Raw genomic sequence first — 13,385 nt, forward strand, 5'->3', positions numbered from 1 at the left:
TCATGGATTGACTCTCAACCACTAAGCCACACCACCTGGCTCACTAACCAACTTTCTGACTTTAATTTGGGCTCCATATAAGTGCCTACAGAGAGGAAATATGCTGGTTGTGCAGTTTTCAAGTCTTTCAGCAATGGTAATTTTTTTTTTTTTTAGCATTGTGAACTAACAAATAGCTCTTATGTTTTTGTTGTTAGCATTTGGTTCAATGCAAGTACTCTCTTGAGAAACTGGTCTTCTTGAGGTGCGTTACTAACATGGGGCTTCTGAAGGCAAAGCATGGACCATCTGCATTTCTGCCTGTGACTTGCTTTTGCTATTTTAATTTCTACACCCTAATTCTTAAGGTGTTTAGGATCACCTAGGACAGTGGTCGGCAAACTGCAGCTGGCAAGCCACATGTGGCTCTTTGGCCCCTTGAGTGTGCCTCTTCCACAAAATACCACGTGCGGGCACACACATACAGTGCGATTGAAACTTCGTGGCCCATGAGCAGAAGTCGGTATTTTGTGGAAGAGCCATACTCAAGGGGCCAAAGAGGTGCATGTGACTCGTGAGCCTCAGTTTGCTGACCACTGACTTAACAGTGATGGCGAACCTTTTGAGCTCAGCGTGTCAGCATTTTGAAAAACCCTAACTTAACTCTGGTGCCATGTCACATATAGAAATTTTTTGATATTTGCAACCATAGTAAAACAAAGGCTTATATTTTTGATATTATTTTATATATTTAAATGCCATTTAACAAAGAAAAATCAACCAAAAAAATGAGCTCGCGTGTCACCTCTGACACGCATGTCATAGATTCGCCATCACTGGACTAGGAGAACAGGAGCTTCTAGACTATGGGAAACAATCCTATACCAGACCTGTCTCTTGGCAGTATCTTGGTAAAGAACACACAGAAGTGCATTTCCTTATTGTGTGCCAGAAAGAACCTACCTGATTGCCCAGGAAATACATGGACTCAACCTATTATTTTTTAGCCACTAAATGATATTTTGGAATTCTGGAAAATAAAAAAGTGGCTTTCTATACCATACAAAAAGCATTTCTATAGTCAAAAGCTCCCTTTTAAAGTTATTACACTGTCCATGAGAAAACATCATAATTATATATATTTTAACTTGTTCTTCAATGTTCTCTATGATTTTGAATATTGGGTGCTTGTCCATTTAAAATTACTTTGTCCCTTAGCTTTTCTGTGACATTTTGTGCCAATATGTTAGTTACAATAACTTTCAGATAGATGTTCCCGAGTATTCTGTGTGTGTTCAGGAGAACAAAGGGACAGGCAATAATTTACTGTTGTATAATCACACCTCACTCTCAGGCATTCTCTATCTATCAGAATTTTTTCTAATGGATGGAAATGCTTATTCTACTATGTCCAAAAAACACCCTTATCTCCCTTTTCCTATCTGGGTGGGGATTAGGACTTTTAAAAAATCGCTTTTCAGTAGGATGTATATTTTTGTTTGCAACATTTGAGACCATGGAATTAAAGAAACCCAGAGACTTTTATCAATTCATTGTACTCTTTGTGAATTTATATAAATAACAAGATCCTCTTTAAAACAAGAAAAAACAGAAATATAATGACCAGTTTTTCTTAGAACAGACTGTATGAGTGTAACAAGAACAAAAAGCTTTTGAATATCTAACGGCTTTTCCCAAATCAGTTTTGATAATTTAGAAATATGTAAATCATCACCTGTTTATTAAATTTATCCTAAGCATGTGGCATACACTTTACAAGAAAAGCAAAAATGCTGGCAAATTCATGCTTTGCCCTTTATTTTATGACCCTGATTGTTCAAAAGAGTTAGAAATGTAGTTGACAGAGCAAAACGGGCACTTTACTTTCTTTGGAATTATGTGGTAAAGTGTAAGGAATTAGCTAGTAAGCCATCATTCTCTTCTACTCACACTCTCCACAGTGGAGATGTATCACTTATTCCTTATTCTTTGCCTGTCCTTTCCCTCTCCCACTTTGCTTCTGTGGGATTTCTAATGATGCTCTAATAACAACAGTAACAGCTGCAGTGGTGGTGGCAGCAAGAGGAACTATCATTTATATACTGACTACATAAAATGCACTTAACATTTTGCTAAGCCCTTCACAATAATTAATGTGCTACCTCTCTCCTCAACGCTCTGAGGCAGATAGCAGTATTTTCCTCATTTTAGATATGAGGAAATAAAGAATAAGAGAGGTTAAGAAACTTGTCCAAGGTCAGATAGCTAATACTAGTAAATTGCTGCTCATAGATTCACACCCAGGTCCATTTGATTCTGTAAGTTATTCACTTGACCACTATATAATTCTGTCCCATGGAAGTAAAGTCTGTGAGATTACCCTGATCTCTGGGAGACTGTAGGTGTTGTGTGATTGGAAGGTCTGTAATTTTCTCAATATTTCTATATGCTCATCACTTGCTCAAGGTATATGGAACCACAACAAAAATAAAAAGTAACACCGGGCTGTGTGTGCAGCCTTCCTAGGAGTCCTTAGGCAAGCCAGGGAACACCGTTCTCGCTTATCAGCCATATCAGCTGATTCATCAACTGAGTGGGGTGTGGCCAGATCACTGAAATATTCTTAAAAGTCACTCTTTAGTAGAGGATTTTAAATCATTCATTAAAAAGCTGACATGTTGTATTTGTGGAATTTAAATTAGGGTTTATTTATTGCAAGGCAGTCATCATATTCTATAAGTCATTAAAACTAGGGAGATATATTTTCTTTCTTTTTTAAAATATATTTTTATTGGCTTTAGAGAGGAAGGAAGAGGGAGAGAAAGATAGAAACATGAATGATGAGAGAGAATCATTGATAGGCTGCCTCCTGCACAACCCACACTGGGGATCCAGCCTACAAGCTGGGCACATGCCCTTACAGGGAATTGAACTGTTACCTTCTGGTTTATAGGTCGATGCTCAACCACTGAGCCATGCTGGCCGGGCTATTTTATTTCTTTTTAAACTAAATGTATTGGGTGACATTGGTTAATATGATCATATAGGTTTCAGGTGTGAGTTTCTATGTTACAAGATCTGTATATTGCACTGTGTGCCCACCACCCAAAGTCAAATAATCTGTCATCAACATATATTAGGTTCCTGTGCTGGGCTGCATATCTGGCGGTTTGGCCAGACAGGTCATGCTGTGCTGTCTGTTTCTAAAACACAGAGATAGGAAGGTACTGACATCAGGCCAGACCTTGAGATATGGTCTCATGACCCCTTCCCAACATGCAGGCCTTCTTTCTCAGAAGGCCCGGAAGTCTCATTCCAAATTTGGGAGACAAAAGACTGGAAAAAGTATAAATAAAGAGAGTTTCCTCCATATTGGAGAGCCCAGAATTTGAAAGACACATTTTTCTCTGGGCCTCCACAAAATTTAATAAAAAAATGTAACTCTTGTAGTTGGCACTGCAGTTCAGCCTCTGCTTCGGCAGGGTGCTATAACTGTAGTCAGCTGGCCAGCTGAATAAAGGCTCTTAAATTTAAAATCTGAGTCGGTGGTCTATCTCGCTGAGTGAACCCATAACAGTTCCCTTCATGCCCGCATCCCCTTCCCTCTGGCAACCACCGCACTGCTATTTGTGTTCTCCAGTTTCATATTTATATCCCACATATTAGTGAAATTATATGGTTCTTAGCTTTTTCTGCCTCAATGAAACTTCAGAAAAATAAATGAAAAAACAATTCCTTTTGCAACTGTAACCAAAAGAATAAAATACCTAGGGATAAACAAAGAACATGAAAGATCTACCATATTTTTCCACATATAAGATGCTATTTTTTTTTCTAAAATCATTAGACTGAAAATCGAGGAGTGTCTTATACATGGAAGTCAGCTGAGGAGGGAGCAGTAAGGTTGCATAGCTGCCCATACCTTGTCAAACAGGTTTCTTCCAATCATGAGCCTTTTTGTTACTGATGTCAGCTGATGTTGTAATTCAGGTGGAGGTGGAGAGTGAGCAGATGCAACATGGACCGGAGTATTCGGAGCCCATAAAGATGTCAAAAAATAAAAATAAATAAAAACCAGTAAGGGATTGTCTTACTCTGCAACATTCAAACTGAATGTAATCAGCTATGCAAAAGAGCATGGAAATAGAGCTGCAGAGAGACAATTTGAACCTCCTCCCACTGAGTGTATGATCAGGCAGTGGAGAAAACAAGAAGAACAACTCCTTAAGGTGCCAAAAAAGAAGAAGGTCTTAAGAGGAAAACCAGCAAAATGGGCAAACTCGGAGCAGAGGCTTAAAACTTGGATTATGGAACAGTGCCAGGGTGGCTTATGTGTGTCAACCAAGCTTATTCAATGTCAGGCAAGAGTGTTTACAAGAGAAATGAACATTGTTGATTTTACAGGAAAGGCAAAATGGGGCTTCACTTTCATGAGGAGAGAAGGGTTGGCCATGAGAACACGGACAAAATTAGCTCAGAAAATGCCACCAGTTTATGAGGATGATCTCACATATTTGGACAGTGACCCAGAAGACAGTGGTGATACAATAGAAGTTGAAGACATTGAGATGTCTGGAACTAATAGTGATGAGGAAGAAAACAGTGATGCAACAGAGGCTGAATAAGTGATATGCTACATAATATCACAGGACTGGTGTGTAAACATTACCTGCGGTAATTACTAAATAAAAATGTGTTCTGTTTTATGTTTAAAATATTGATTTCTTAATTTTGGGTTGGAAAAGTGGGGGCATCTTATACATGGGGCGTCTTATATAGGAAAAATATGGTATATGCTGAAAATTGCAAAGCACTATTAAAAGAAATTGAAAAAGACACAACAAAATGGAAAAATATCTCAAGTTCATGGGTTGGAAGAATCAACATAATTAAAATGGCCATCTTACCCAAAGAAATACACAGATTTAATGCAATACCCATCAAAATTCCAATGTCATTTTTTAAAGAAATAGAACAAAAAATAACCAGATTTGTAGGGAGATGTATTTCCTACATAGAATATACTCCTGAACTATGACTGAGAAATCAGGGGTAGAAATAAGCTATACTTATGCTGCCATCAGATATTAAAAGACAGCATAATGTAAAAAAAAAAAAAAAAAAAAACAACCAAACTCGAAAACAACAGCTATGTTTTTTTTATCTTTTAAAATATTTACTTATTGATTTGAGAGAGAGAAACATTGATTTGTCATTCCACTTGTTTATTAATTTATTGGTTGCTTCTTGTAGGGACCCTGACTGGGGATTGAGCCCACAACCTTAGATATCAGGACAATGCTCTAACCAACTGAGCTACCTGGCCAGGGCTTAGGACCTGTTTTCTTTTTTATTCATTTCAGAGAGTAAGGGAGAGAGAGAGATAAAAACATCAATGATGAGAGAGAATTATTGATCAGCTGCCTCCTGCACGCCCCACACTAGAGATCAAGCCTGCACCCCAGGCATGTGCTCTGACCGGGAATCGAACCATGACCTCCTGGTTCATAGGTGGATGTTCGACCGCTGAACCACGCCGGCTGGGCTGGACCCATGTTTTCTCAATGCTTGTTTGAATGTTACCAATTGGACAAATAACCTTTTCTGGGTTTCCAATTTTTCAGCCATCAATGTGGGTATTAATATAATATCTTTGTTCTGCCCTTCCTTGCCACACGACTTGCCTAAAATCCCAATCACCGAGGTATCTAAGGAGCAGCTGTCAAGCATCATAGATGAGTGAGAATGCTTGTCCTTTGAGTTGCACTTAGTCCACTCTAGTACTTACCAGGAGCTAGAATATGTGTTTTATACAGAAACACAAATGACTTAGTAAACAAATATTTAATGATCCCCAGCCAGAAAATGAGTATGGTTTTATGACAATAGCATCATTATCAAGGGACATAAATAAATTGATGGAGAATGAGAAACTCTAGTCAGGAATTTCTTGCCAACTCTCTGGGGTGCAGGCAACGGGCTTATGAAAAACTCAAAAGGAATAAAGAAATCCCATCTGACATTCAGTTCAGCCTTTATTAGTGAACATTTTTCACTTAGAATATTCACATGTAAATTCCAGACTGCAGTTTCCTTCTTACTGTCAATGGATTCTGGTTATTGCCCAATTCATCAGCAGCAGCTGCAATAAAGCCAAGACTGGAGTCTTCAGTAGATGGTAAACTCACTGCCCTCATGTGAGTTTGGCATCGTGGGCCTGGCCAAGTCATAAGCTGAGACACAGGTGGTAACTTGGAACTGCTCTGCCAAATTGCAAGTCTGTGGGCAGGCAGATTTGAAGTCGAGTAGACTCCATTTTTCACTTAACAGGAATATTTAATTATTGATAGGCCTCAGATTAATCTGTTGCAAAGACTCAGAAGTCTTACACATGGCACATATGATAGGGTTCTGTCTCTTTTCTCTGCTAGTGAAGAGTCATATCCTGCATACTGCCCTGGCTTGTTCAGTTTTGCCATTAATCCTCTGCTTAGACAACGCTTTCACATAGAATTACTGCAAATAGTTCCACATAAACAGAGCCTGGGGAGCAGCTGACTAGACACTCTAAAGATTACATTTCATGCCCTAGCCGGTTTGCTCAGTGGGTAGAGAGTCAGCCTGCGGACAAAAGGGTCCTGGGTTCAGTTCCAGTCAAGGGCACATATTTTGGTTGCAGGCCCCTCCTCAGCCCAGGCCCTGGTCAGGGCTTGTGCAGGAGGCAACCAATCAATGTGTTTCTCTCACATCAATGTTTTTCTCTGTCTTTCCCTTTCTCTTCCACTCTCCCTAAAAAAAATCAATGGAGAAATATCCTCAGGTGAGGATTAACAACAATAACAACAACAAAAAAGATGGAAGAATAAAGCATGTTAGAAGTTATTAGGAGTGAAATATTTAAAAAAAAATACATCTCATACCCTAGCCAGTGTGGCTCAGTTGGTTGGTGTATCTCCCCTTCATTGGAAGGCTGTAGGTTTGATTCCTGGTCAGGGCACATACCTAAGTTGTGGGTTTGAACTCTGGTCAGGGAAGCAATCTCTCTCTCTCTCTCTCCCTCCCTCCCTCCCCCCATCTCTAAAATCAATTTTTAACATCTTTTAAATTGTTGTCCTCCTTAAAAAAAGATTACATCTTCTGAAGGCAGAAACCTTTCTATGATGGCTTGAAACTACCCAAGGATGAAGACACTCTTGTTTCCGGAGAACTAAAGACATTAGGTGTTGAAATATTAAAGTTTTAAAATGGAATCCCTTAACTCAAGAGATAAAAAGATGACTCAAATTCTATTTGAACATTAGAGTCTTGTCCCTCTGAAGTGACATATTTTTCCTAGAGAATCTGCTTGTGTGTATGTGTTTAGGTGTAGAAATATGTATATAACTCAGTATGATACATTAAAAATACATTAATTTTAGGTTAATCAGACAATATGATTCCTTATTAATAAAATTGCATTGATTTAAACTTTCTCATATACCATAATCTTGAAAAATTCACCTTAGCATTAGAAATAATTTTTATCCAATTATTTGGCACATTTCTTTGCAGTGATTACTGAACTATATATGCGAAGACAAACAATGCATGTTAATGACATATTGCTATTTGTATCATCCTCCAGAATATATTTTCCAGAACTCCAGTACGTTTTTAATTACAATATTTCCATATTATGATTCCAAATACCTTACACAAATCAGCTGCCACAGTCTTCATAGCTAAAGATTGTCATGAAGGGTGGTGGGGACATATGTCTCTTTGAGTTAACTTTCTGGGGATTTTGATATTTGCATTGGAATATTACCCCCCAATGTCTCTGATCCACATAAAGCTAATTATATGCTACTATTAAAGCAGATTGCAAGAGTCATTGACAGTTGGAAAGGCCTAATGACCAGCTGGATGGGAAGATTTCATGTTGTCAAAATGCTAACTTTGCCAGGATTTTTACATGCCATTTATTTGCTACAAACATGAATACCTAAGTCCTGTTTTAAAATAAACTTAGGCTGTTAAATAATCACATTTGGAGTATAAGAGAACTGCAAAGTCTAAGTGGTATATTCCATATTTTGAGACTGTAATCCTTCTCTACCTAAATAAATTTGCATATATAGACTTTAATTTTTGCCCTCAAATTAGTAAAAATGTAACCCATATGGATAAGAAACGACATCCTCTAATATAGTCAGTGTCTATGATACATTAAAAAATAAGTTGATGGCCGAACCGGTTTGGCTCAGTGGATAGAGCGTCAGCCTGCGGACTCAAGGGTCCCAGGTTCGATTCCGGTTGGGGGCATGTACCTTGGTTGCGGGCACATCCCCAGTGGGGGGTGTGCAGGAGGCAGCTAATCGATGTTTCTCTCTCATCGATGTTTCTAACTCTCTATCCCTCTCCTTTCTTCTCTGTAGAAATCAATAAAATATATTTAAAAAAAAAAAAAATAAGTTGATGATTCAGGGAGTAAAATCAAACCAATTACATAATGTCCTTTAATATTATTCCCTACCCAGAATGGTTTGAGGAAACATTTGACTTTACACGAGTTGTGTCAACAAAATACTAATCCCATTCAAATAGTGCTTTTTATTTTAAGTATTTCTTAGACATTACCTCATTTACGCCTTATAACAATTCAGTGATATAGAGTTACCAGTACAGGATTATTTTCATTGATATCAGAATGCATTTAACTAGGAGAAAAAGAACCCTTTGATACCTTCACCTTCCTCCTCAAATTTTCAACATTTCCCCCACAAATCCTTTTGCTAATCTCATCACATTCTTCTTGGACATACTGGGTACAATCAGCTGACAACTGCCTCATCTTCCCACCAGCAGTTTTACCAACACATGGGCATCTGCTCCCATATGACTGCAGCAGCAGCAACAACAATAGTTGGCATTTATTTAGGACTTACTATGTGTCAACCATTACTTTTATACAGTTCACCTTTTTCAACCTATTTAATATTCACAATTACCCTATGAGCTATGTGCTGTTATTACATCCACATTTTATTTTATATTTTTCCAGTTTTATTGAGATATAGTTAACATCTATAATATTATATAAGTGTACAACATAATGATTTGATATATGTACACTAGTATATTGTGAAATTATGTTAAACATCACTCACCTCAGATAGTTACAAAGACTTTTTTTCATGAGAGAACTTTCAAGATCTATTCTCTTAGCAGCTTTCAAATATACAAAACAGTACAACTATAGCCACCATGTTGTGCTTTACATCGCCAGGACTTACTTATTTTATAATTGGCAGTTTGTACCTTTTGATCCCCTTCACCCAATTCCCTCATCCCCATCCCTCACTCCTCGCCTCTGAAAACTGCCAATCTGATCTCTGTTTCTAGGAATTTGGTTCTTTAGATACCACATTATCATCCCTTATTTAGGAATGAGAAAATGAAAGCATTTGTTTAGTCAAGCTCACAAACAAAAACAAGTGGCAAACACAAGATCTGAATTCAGGAAGTATGTCTCCAGAGACTGACTCTAAACGCCATACTCTGCTGCCTGTGGCTGTTATATAAGAAGAATCCCTAGGAGCGTGCTCCCTAGTATATTGAATCCCATCCCTTCTCACCTTCACAAAAACTTCACTCCTTCAATCCTTCAATTATCTCATTTCTCTACTAAATTATCAGTTTCTTCCTCTTTGCTGAACCAACCCCACTATCATTTAAATATGCCTCATTATCACCCATCTTTAAGACATAACAAATAAACAAACAAAAAATGTCAATTTTTCTATTTCTCTTCAATAACAATTCTTCCAATACTTGTCTCTATTCACTTACTCAACTTCTTGATCTTCATTTATTTTTCAAACCATGGTATTTACATACTATTTCAAATACATTAAGTCCTCACTTAACATTGTTCATAGGTTCTGCATCTTGAAGCAAAATAACATATAAAGAAGTCCATTTTAAAATAGGCTAACATATAAACAAGACTTGAATTTCTATAACATCTCATCAATGTTATAATGAAACTACATTGAAGAAAATGAAATTACTTGAAGACCTGCTGTACTTATCTATACTCACTAATTCAACTTCTTTGTCTTGAAATAGCTCTCACCAATGACACCAATGACTTATATTTTGCCTAAGCCAAAGGCGAAATCTCTGATCCAATTTTATTGAACAATCAGCAGCACTTGGCATGGACAACAAGGCTGTCCTTGAAGTACCATCTAGTTTTCTCTCACTAGACACTTTTTCTCAGTCTCCTTTGCTGGCTACTACATGCTCTGTGGGTTAGGGCTTCAACATTATTTGTTTGGGGTGGGGGACAATTGAACCCATAACACTTTGATTAGATTGCAGTACTGCATAATGACATTAGTATTATGCATATAGCACTTTTTAAAATATATATTATTTTTATTGATTTCAGAGAGGAAGGGAGAGAGAGAGGAGAGGGAGAGAGAGAGAGAGAGAGAGAGAGAGAGAGAGAGAGAGAAAGAGAGAGAGAGAGAGAGAGAGAGAAAGAAGCATCAATGATGAGAGAGAATCAGATCAGCTGACTCCTGCACGACCCCTACTGGAATTGAGCCCACAACCCGGGCTCCCTGACCAGGAATGGAACCGTGACCTCCCGGTTCATAGGTCGATGCTCAACCACTGAGCCAGGCCAGCCAGGTTATGCATATATTACTTTGAGTTCAGGTTTTGACAAGGTATAAATCTGCATTTTATACGTTTGGACTTATAATCTTATTTTTCTTTAAGCCTCCAGATGATATATTTCAAATATAGGAAATCCCAAAATCCCTATTTCTAACAGAAGCATGCTATTTTGGCAATTTTTATTTTGGCTTTTTGCCTTGTCTTTCAAAGAGAGACAACCATCTGTCTAACTTAGTTTTTAAAAAAATCTTGGCAAACAAAGAATACTTCTGACATGGAATATGAGATTTGAGGGGGAAGTTCATTTTAATTAAATTACTGTTTCTAAAGATTGACGAAAGTAGCTGCCACTGATTGGTGCCATTTTGAATGTTGCCAAGTATTGGAGCAACCTTCAGGGTATTCTCCTCTACTAATGAAATAAAGTTAGTGTCATTATAAAAGAGTCTAGAAGGAATATACTGAGTTGTCACTCTATTAGTGGGACTAGTTCTATGCCAATATCTTTCAGTCCTTATTTTAAGAAAATCATTAGGTCATGTAAATAAAAGTATAATTCATTGTATCTTCCTATCTTTCTCATTGAGTGTTCTGTAGTGGACGGTGAAGTGAGATCTCTATAGCTGAGATTCTTAAATGGACACAGATAATAGTAATGATACTAGGCCACTCTGTGTAATGTTTTGCAATCCTATAGAGAAAGGTGACTTTACAGAATTGCTTATTATGTGGCTTGTGAGTTGAGAATATATGGTTACAACCCATTTAATGAAGTTCTCCTAAAACCCAAAAGCCTGTAAAATCTGAAACATAAAAATTCCTTTCTGCTAAATCAAAAGCTTTTTCACCATTTCGGTGTTATAAGTACCATTTCCCTCTTAAATCTCTGAGAAAAGCAAATCCATTTATGCTATCCGTAAAACTTATGAGCAAGCTGTGGTTTTTAATAAAACACAAGTCATTTGTGCATACAAGCAGATGTAACCTCCTTTGTCCTCCTACAATAGAGTTATTGCATTTATGAATGGCTCTAATCAGGTAAATACACTTATGGCTCTTTATCAATCTTTTTTTAAAAAATATATTTTATTGATTTCTTACAGAGAGGAAGGGAGAGGGATAGAGAGCCAGAAACATCCATGAGAGAGAAACATGGATCAGCTGCCTCCTGCACGCCCCCCACTGGGGATGTGCCCGCAACTAAGGTACATGCCCTTGACCGGAACCAAACCCGGGACCCCTGAGTCCGCAGGCCGAAGCTTTATCCACTGAGCCAAACCGGTTCTGGCTCTTTATCAATCTTAATCAGAAAAAGTATTCTCTCATTTAAGTTCAGGTCCAAATTTTAAGATCTGAATCATAATGGGTTGCAAATTAAATTTTCTAAAACATTTTCCATGCAAATTTCAGATTGAGGGGCATACATCGCAAAATTTTATCATTGGTAAGACTGAAATTTATTTTGGAAATCACAGAATTCAGAGCTGGAAGGGACCGTTGACAATACTTAGTTAATGGCAGAGCTCGGATGAGACCCTAGTCTTGTTTCTGATTTTAGTGTTTTCTCTACTGCCCAACACAACCTCTCCATATGCCCAATGATTTATCTGCAACATCAAAGTTTCAAAGAAATCTAATTTGATTCAATTGGCTGCAAAAGATATTTTAAATCTTCAATTATACAAAAACCTAAATGACATCATTTCTAAAATACTCATTCCAAATCCCTTATCAAACATAATTCGGTCTTTTGAGCTGATATTTTAAGAAGCATTCCCTTTATAACTATACCTTTGAACAGTCTTTCATTCTGACTAATCAGCATCTCCCTGAGATACTTCCCAGAAAGCGTGATGTTTCTCAAACCTGCTAATCGGGTAGACTTTTCTCTATTTTGATATGTGTGTTTGGTTTTAGTATGCTCACAATAAGCAGCTTTTAATGTTGGTTAAAGACCCAATACCATATATGCATATATGCATAACCCATGGACACAGAATGGCGTGGGGAAGGCGTGGGTAGGATGGGGTGGGAGTTGAGTGGAGGGGAAAAAAAGGGGGGAAAATTGGGGCATCTATAAAATACTGACAACAATTATAAAAAAAAACAAATAAATGAAGATTGGTTAAAGCCCTTAGGTTCAATTCAATTGTTAAGTAATTTCAGCAGCCATTTATGCTTTGTATATCACAGAAAAATAGATATCATCCTTAAATTATTGATTCATCTGATAGTATTGCATCAGCTGTGCTACCTTTACACATCAACATTTCTGAAAAGTATATTTTCAGCTTGCTTTGCTCTCCTTGTCGAAAGGAGAAAATTTAAAGCCATCAAACTCACAACCTCAGTTTTCTCCTACTGATCATTCTGAGCAAAGTCCTTGGGCACACAGTCACTCTGCTCCTTGCAGCTAAGGAGACCCCCCTCTGAGGGCTTACAATGGCACTGAGCTCCTGGATTAGTTGAGTTGATTATTTTTCTTTTTACTTTTTCTCAAGTACAATAGGTCAGAAATAGCTTAATCTGGATGTATTATAAATTATATGAATTATTTTTATGCCACACTGGACAATTTCCCCATTGTGACTATTACTATTCGTTTGATGTTAATTTTGTCAATATGTGAAAAACATTTCCATGTAATTTGAGATATTTGAACTATGAAAATAAAAATTTATTTTGTGTTATCTCCATTGTAAACGAAGAGGGATGCTACAGTAGAGTTCTTTGTTTCA

The sequence above is a fragment of the Myotis davidii genome, unplaced genomic scaffold (genome assembly GCF_000327345.1).
Source record: "Myotis davidii unplaced genomic scaffold, ASM32734v1 scaffold1416, whole genome shotgun sequence".
NCBI lineage: Eukaryota > Metazoa > Chordata > Mammalia > Chiroptera > Vespertilionidae > Myotis > Myotis davidii.